At 39.7% G+C, this 8042-nt stretch overlaps 1 long non-coding RNA gene across 1 annotated transcript; it reads right to left on the reverse strand.

Annotated features, from left to right (window-relative positions):
- Nucleotides 1-1199: 1199 nt before the first annotated feature.
- On the reverse strand, nt 1200-7839 carry LOC132658465 (uncharacterized). The gene is made up of 2 exons (XR_009598138.1): nt 7397-7839; nt 1200-6531 (listed from the first exon to the last, which is right to left on the reverse strand). It is a non-coding gene; the product is annotated as an uncharacterized LOC132658465 (long non-coding RNA).
- Between the last annotated feature and the right edge of the window lie 203 nt (nt 7840-8042).

Here is an 8042-nt window from a genome sequence, read left to right on the forward strand (position 1 = left end):
CCTTGGAAGAAATGTTATGACCCACCTAGATAGTATATTCAAAAGCAGAGACATTACTTTGCCGACTAAGGTCCATCTAGTCAAGGCTATGGTTTTTTCCAGTAGTCATGTATGGATGTGAGAGTTGGACTGTGAAGAAGGCTGAGCGATGAAGAATTGATGCTTTTGAACTGTGGTGTTGAAGACTCTTGAGAGTCCCTTGGACTGCAAGGAGATCCAACCAGTCCATTCTGAAGAAGATCAGCTCTAGGATTTCTTTGGAAGGAATGATGCTAAAGCTGAAGCTCCAGTACTTTGGCCACCTCACGTGAAGTGTTGACTCATTAGAAAAGACTTTGATGCTGGGAGGGATTGGGGGGAGGAAGAGAAGGTGACGACCAAGGATGAGATGCCTGGATGGCATCACGGACTCGATAGACTTCAGTCTGAGTGAACTCCGGGAGATGGTGATGGACAGGGAGGCCTGGTGTTCTGTGATTCGTGGGATCGCAAAGAGTCAGACACAACTGAGCGATTGAACTGAACTGAACTGAACTGGAGTAGGAACCAGAACCCTGTCTCAAGGCTGTACCACCATTTGATTGTTTCTCTGTTTCTGTATCCCCTCCCTTCCTTGATTAGCAACTGTTTGAATCTGCTCTTTGAGACAATTGGGGCTTCCCTTTAGGCTCAGCTGGTAAAGAATCTGCCTGCAATGTAGGAGACCTGGGTTCATTCCCTGGGTTGTGAAGATACCCTGGAGAAGGGAATGGCTACCCATTCCAGAATTCTGGCCTGGAAAATTCCATGTATAGTCCATGGGGTCGCAACGAGTCAAACATGACTAAGTAACATTCACTTCAATGCACTGTGGGACTTACAGAAGGTCAAGGAAGCTGGATGAATGTTTTTATCCAAGAACTAGAAACAGAGAACACAGAAGAGATCTGTACGCCAGAACCCCATGGAGTCCTGCTCAGTTTTAATTTAAGGAACTGCGCAACTATGACTTTGATAACTTCCTATCAAAATGGGGCATAGGACTGCCTCAGCTTGCAGAATAGACACTGAATTTCAAGTATTTCTAATTCCAAGTCCTAGATCTGAGTCTTGTATGATTAAAGTTTCAATGCCTTGGTCTGCCATTTTAGTGTAACAGACACAATTAGAAGTAGTTGGAGGAGTGACCACTGAAATTTTAATAGACAAAATAAATCTCATTTATTTTTTTTGAAGAATAGGCCTGAAACCCAGTCTGGACCTGGCACTTTGGGAAGACTTGTAACCAGGTAGCCAGTTTTCTAGTTTTATAACAAGTAAAGTTGTAGTTGCTAGCTGCCAGCAGACATTGTTTTGAGAATGTCTGGTGGTATCCAAGCCTGACACAACTCAGAAAACTCAAGTGTTTAGAAATACAAAATCTAGCCTGAAATTACACCCATAGTATCCCCTAGTTATTTTCCTGGATATCTGAACCATAGCTATTCTATTTTGACTTTTAATTGTAAAATTCTCCTTAATAGCTAAAGGAGATGTCACCATTAACAATGTCAGCATTTCTCTAGGTAGGAGAAGATGAAAGAATTGGAACTCATAAAATCTTCTCCTGAAAAGATCTAACTACCTGAAGGCCTGTTCTGCCAGTTTTGCCCAGAGCACAGAGTGCCTCATTCCTGATTTCCATCCTGAACACCTTTTGGGGGTGTTGAAGATTAGCAACTGCAGTGGTCATGATTTAATCTTTGTAGAGGCAGATGGCAAGTGTCCGTTTTTAGTTGGCAGAGCCACTTCTTGGTCATAAACTTGACCATGATTTTGAGAGGGGCATTTCATGATCATTTTATCCCATGGTGCTGAGAATGTCCATTCTCAAGTTCTGGCAAAGATTTTGTTGACAGGACACTCAATGTGCTGTTACTGGACTAGGCCATAAAACAATATACAAAATTCTCTGGACCACCTGTCTTACTAGCCTCTTGGTCCAGGAAAACATTCCCTCTTGTTGCTTCTTCCCATATTTAGAGTTACACTGTTACCATCATCAATCTTATATGGAATTATATATTATTTTATCAGAGCCCTCAGTCACACATTTAGTAGTGTAAGAAAGAGCAAGTTTGTAAACAAGTGAAATACAAATAACACAGTCAGCAGTATCAGTAAAATCATAAGACTTAAGAGCTTCCATTAGATATAGCCCAGTATATCCCAGGTCATTGAACTCAGTCTACTCTGTATGAATCTTTATCTTCCAGGGAAATTATATATTGGTACAGTCTATAAGGCACACAGCCCAGTTTTCTAGTGTTACTAGATTGATTATCCTTTCTCTGATTTTATTGCTTCCAACACAGAGGAGACTTTAAATCTAAATTACCATACCCTGGTGTTATCTATATAAATCCATCCCATAATTGTGAGAGATTTTTTCCTTTGCTAAAACTTTGCTTGTTGCTCTGATTGAGCTTTAGTAATAGAAGAAAACTCAAATTTATGGCCAGAGTCAGAGCAGGCATTGTTAATTGGCTGGGTGAAGGGATCCCATCTAGCAATATCAATAGTGATTTGAATATGACTATATTTTTTTTTCAAGTAAATTTCCTCAGGGCCAACCAGTTAGTCTCAGAGTAGAGAAATTCACCAAGGTAACCCAGAACTAGACACAGGTAATTGGCCACAAACCCAACAATTGGATTGATTTCTAAAACTAGCATAGGATCAGGTCTATGATCAGGCATTTGATTTATATGCAAAGGTCTATGAAGTCAAGAAAACATTTTAAATGATCATATGAATCAGGTCCAGCATCTTGGGCAAGCTGTTTACCTCTGATGTCATCTTCTTCTCATCCTGGTGTAGTGTACTTTCTTCTCTGTTTGAGCATCATTTTAAAGTGAGGTCAGCTGTCCTCTCTATAGACCAGTCCAGTGTAGGGGCCTTTGGAAGTGGGAATCTAAGAGTCAGTTTCCCTTCAGTTTCACAGTGCATGAGCCAGTTAAGAATACCTTATAAACAGGTCCTTCCATCCAGGTTGGAGACAGTCTCTTAAATTATGTCTTTTTCCAGTCCTGGCTGCAGCTCATGAGGCATCTGATCTTTATCCAAAGATAGATGACTGATATGTGCTTCAAAAACAAACTTAGGGTAGTCTTTAAGAATTCAATTAAATTTTACATTAATATCACATAACAGCAAAGAACTATCAAGTAATGAGTCTTACTAGAAGCAGACTTCCATTAACAAGCTGGGATTTAACATTTAATGAAACACCTTTTTCTCCCTAAAATTACCCTCATTTTTATCAAATATAACCAAATTAAAGCTAGTTTGCTTGCAAAATAGGTCTGTTCTCAGTAATTTTGGCCTGATGATTTATATAAACATAATTGATCATAGACTTTTTGCTTTGCTGAAACATTTATAGAGTCTCAGACTGAAATTTTAAAATAAAACAGGGCTGGGAAATTCACCAAAGGCTTATCACAGATTTAGCCTAACAAATCAAGGTGAATTCTTCCCTTTCCAAGGTCTCAGAAATTTCTTAAGATTTTTGTACATGTTTGTGAGATAACCTTCCTAACTCATCTGATATAGTTACTGGAAACCTAAGAGTTTCCAATCTCTGGAGGAATCGATAGAGAGAAAATGTAATTGTTTTGTTTATAACATATAATTTTACCAAATTACTGTCATAATTAGTTTGAGAGGAAGGTTTCCCCTACTCCCAGAAAACATAAGATTCAAACCTGTAATTTTTCAGATAGAAACCATAAAAGCTATAAGCATATTCGCTGGTTCATTCAGTCCTTTCTTTAACTTTTGTGAAGTCATCAGGTTTTCCATTAGAATACCGGGGCATAACAGAGTGTTAAGAATTCCACAGAATTTCTAGGATACCTACATTGGTAATATTTACCATACATTATAACACGAGAGGATTTATTACTCATTTGATAATATTTTAATGCAATTTAACCAACCAAATAAACATAATTAGTTTAACATCTCTATTTCAAATGTTTCAGAGGCCCTCTGAAGCACCCCAAAGTTAGCTAGAGGTCAAAGGAACTTCAACAGAATTCGATTTAGGAAGTTTTGTTAAAAAAAAAATCAATTCAAAGGGTTTAGAAGAGGAAACCAGAATTGAAAGAGACTTGTGTACCCCAATATTCATTGTAGTGCTGTTTACAATAGCCAAGACATGGAAGCAAGCTAGATGTCCATAGGCAGACAAATGGATAAGAAAGCTGTGGTACGTATACACAATGGAATATTACTCAGCTATTAAAAAGAATACATTTGAATCAGTTCTAATGAGGTGAATGAAACTGGAGCCTATTATATAGAATGAAGTAGTCAGAAAGGAAAACACCAGTACAGTATATTAATGCATATATATAGAATTTAGAAAGGTGGTAAAAATGACTCTATATGTGAGACAGCAAAAGAAACATAGATGTAAAGAATAGACTTTTGGACCCTGTGGGAGAAGGTGAAGGTGGGAAGATTTGAGAGAGTAGCATTGAAAAATGTATACTATCATATGTGAAATAGATTGCCAGTCCAGGTTCAATGTATGAGACAGGGTGCTCAGGGCTGGTGCACTGGTGTGGCCCTGAGGGATGGGATAGGGAGGGAGATGGGAGGGGGTTTCAGGATGGGGAACACATGTACACCCATGGCTGATTCATGTGAATGTATGGCAAAAATCACTGCAATATTGTAAAGTAATTAGCCTCCAATTAAAATAAATAAATTTTCAAAAATCTATTTTATATGATATTAAAAAATAATAATAAATAAATAAAAGGGTTTAGAACATTTGGTCAGATTTGGTCAATGCTGACTGTTGTATCATTTAGCTTGTTGATACATCACAATGGTCCTATACATCAAGGCTCAAGGTCTACTGAAAGTCAACTCTGTCATTTTGGACCTAGCTGCCTCTAATCAGTTTTTCTATGGCTGTGTCAATCCTAACAAAATCCATTTATCTAACTAATTGTAATCTAATTTTAGAAAATCCTGATCATGCATAATTCTTTTTAGTATTTTTTCATACCTTCTTTTACTGAAAACACTCTTCCTACTTTCCTTAAGAAGCCAAGAACTAATTTTTATATTAGCATTTTATAGATTGGTGAGCATAAATATCAGTGATTTTTTTCTAAAACCTTTGCCTTCTTAGAACATTTTAGGATAGCACTAAACATTATTCATTTATAGTCCCAAATCTCTGTAGTTTCTTTGTAAAGGAAAATTAGTGTTTAGTAGTAAATCTTTCAAAATCTTATTTTATTTGGAAATGACCTAGCTATTCAATGGACTTTCAACACTTAGTTTAGCACAACCCTTAGAGATTTAAGTTACTCCAATATGGAGAGACTATTTTAGATTGACATTCCTAAAGCATAATTATTCTTAATAGAGCTTATCTAAAAGATCACATCTCATTTACAATTTTTAGAAGTTTCTTCACTCGAGATAATTTCCTTGTTGACAAACTTGTAACAGATATAATAATATTTAACATATTAAACCTAGGTGCAATGAGAGTATTCTACTTAATGTTAGTTACTCTAAGACTAGTCTACATTACTAGTTAGTTCAACAAACAAACATTAATATCAGGAACCCAGTTCACATGAACCTGGAATTCATTATTCAATTTAGAATGATTTCATTTGTAAGTTCTTACTTTTTTTTAAGCCAATTAAATAGAGCTCATTTACAAATTAATCTCAAAAATATTATCCAACGCAAAGACATACAGAGGCATATTCAGACAGACACAACACAAGATCTAGCTTCATTTTCAAAGCTTAGTCATGAATTAGATATAACAATATAAAATTCACTAGTTTATAAATAACAGTTGCAATAAATAAAATTTTAAAATAAATAAAATTTAAAATAAACAAATGTTTTAAGTTTAAAAAAAAATAAATAAAAATGTCCTGTTTTTTCTCAGCCTTGGGAGTTAGAGATGGTCTAGATAACTGTTCCCACAGCCCTGGTCTCAAGGTATAGAGAAAGAAAATCAAGTTCTAACAAAATGATGGCAGGTCTAAACCAAATGGTGGCCAGACAAAGCAAAATGGCCATCACAAATCTCTACACAGAACACAGAGTATAAAACACACACATAGACTGGCAGTCCTCATCAGACATTCCTTAAATACAAGGTTACAGTTTCTCAGAAAACTTCCTATAGAGACACAGAACTTCATATTCAAGTACTAACAGAGTAAATGAAAATATCTCAGGTCTTCAAAGATTTCAAAGAAAGGAAAGGAAGCCAAGTTGAATGATGAGGAGGGCAAAGGGGTTAGACTTACAGACATCTCCTGCCACCTGCAGATACCCAGGCATTACAGGACTTTAACCTGGGCCTCCAGAGAAGGGAGAACTTGAACTCAGCCCTACCAGAAACAAGACCAGACCAGACCAGAACCAAAATTTGAGTTCTCTGCCAAGAGGAGGTGCTCAGTCTCCAATCTTCAGGTCAGGCTGAGGCCCTTCAACCAGATTCCCGTGTCCAGGACCAGGGCACTAGAAAAAAAAGGGTAGGATAGGAGAGGAAAGAGAGAGGGAAAGAGAGAGGGAAGGGGAGAGAGGTCAATAAAGTCTCTTGCTCCTTACCCTGTCAGGGCACTTTGGTCAGTTGTCTGTGTCAGGAGGAGACCAGGGACAAAAGGATCCCAGTTGTGGCTGCTGGGTCTGGTCCATCAGCAGGCAAGCTGGTCCCTGAGTACCCCGAGTAGTCAGGATGTCAGTTGCATCAGAGACCCGGCAGAGTAGCCATTTGTTGCAGGAAGGAGGACCCCTTCTAGGGCCCAAAACTGGGCTCTTGTCTAAGACTCCAAAATAAATTGTCCAAGGAGAAACATATACTGACAAAGCAAGAGATTTTATTGGGAAATGGCACCCTAGCAGAGAGCAGTAGGGTAAGAGAACCTAGGAGATCTGCTCTGCCAGGTGGCTCGCAGTTTCCGAGTTTATGGTGCTGGGATTAGTTTCTGGGTTGTCTTTATCCAATCATTCTGACTCAGAGTCCTTGCTGGTGGTTCACACCTTGCTCAACCAAGATGGATGCCAGTGAGAAGGATTCTGAGAGGTGGTCAGACACGTGGTATCTCCTTTTGACCTTTCCTGAACTCTTTCAGTTGGTGGTGGCTTATTAGTTCCCTGTTCCTTACCAGGACCTCCTGTCCTAAAACAACTCATGCAAATGGTTACTATGGTGTCTGGCCAGGATGAGGGGTTTCAGTCAGTGCGCTTCCCCTAACAGTATGACACAGGGTGCCTCCACAAGGTTGAAGGCAAAACAGTTTCTCTCTTTGAGCAAGGCTAGCTCTCTAGTACAAAATATCCTTCACTCAAATACTTTCAAATATTAATCTTTTACTCTACTTACTTTATTCTTGGCTATCAAACTCCATTCTCCCCTCTTTTTCTTTTTCCTTTCCAGCAGATGCCACTCAAATAGAGGGAAGACTTGATCCAGTGGAGGGAAAAGTCACTCCATAGGGGTTCCAGCAGGAAACCAAACAAAAGAGTTGCCATCGTCCAAAAAAAAAAAAAAGGCACCAAGAGAAAAGATGAGGTGGGCAGAAACCAAAGACTACTGTTACCTTCTAAATTTGCCCAGAGATAAGTTTGAGGTCTCTTTGCATTTGTTCTTTTGGACTGTTGCGGTCTCCACCTGTGCAAGGTCTCGCACTATAAACGGATAAATCAGATTTCAGGAGTTTCCCCTTGGAGTCTGCAGACTGATACCCAGCAACACGCAGCTCTCAGGCCACCGCGCCGCACACTCCTGAGGCCGCGACTGCCCTTCCTTTCGCCCTTCTCCAAGATGGCGGCCGCCCCACCGCAACCCGCCCGGAGAGCAGACCCGCCCCGCCTCCCCGCCGCGGGGCCGCGCCACGCGCTCCCGCCGCCCCTTCCCACGAGAGCTTCACCCAGGTCCGGGCAGCGCGGTCTGCGATGCGTATTTCCCGCCGTTAGGCGAAATGGAGACTGGTCCCGCCCGTGGACGCCGCCCTCGCCGCGGTTTTCTG

This window comes from Ovis aries, chromosome 23 (assembly GCF_016772045.2).
Source record: "Ovis aries strain OAR_USU_Benz2616 breed Rambouillet chromosome 23, ARS-UI_Ramb_v3.0, whole genome shotgun sequence".
Classification (NCBI taxonomy): Eukaryota; Metazoa; Chordata; class Mammalia; order Artiodactyla; family Bovidae; genus Ovis; species Ovis aries.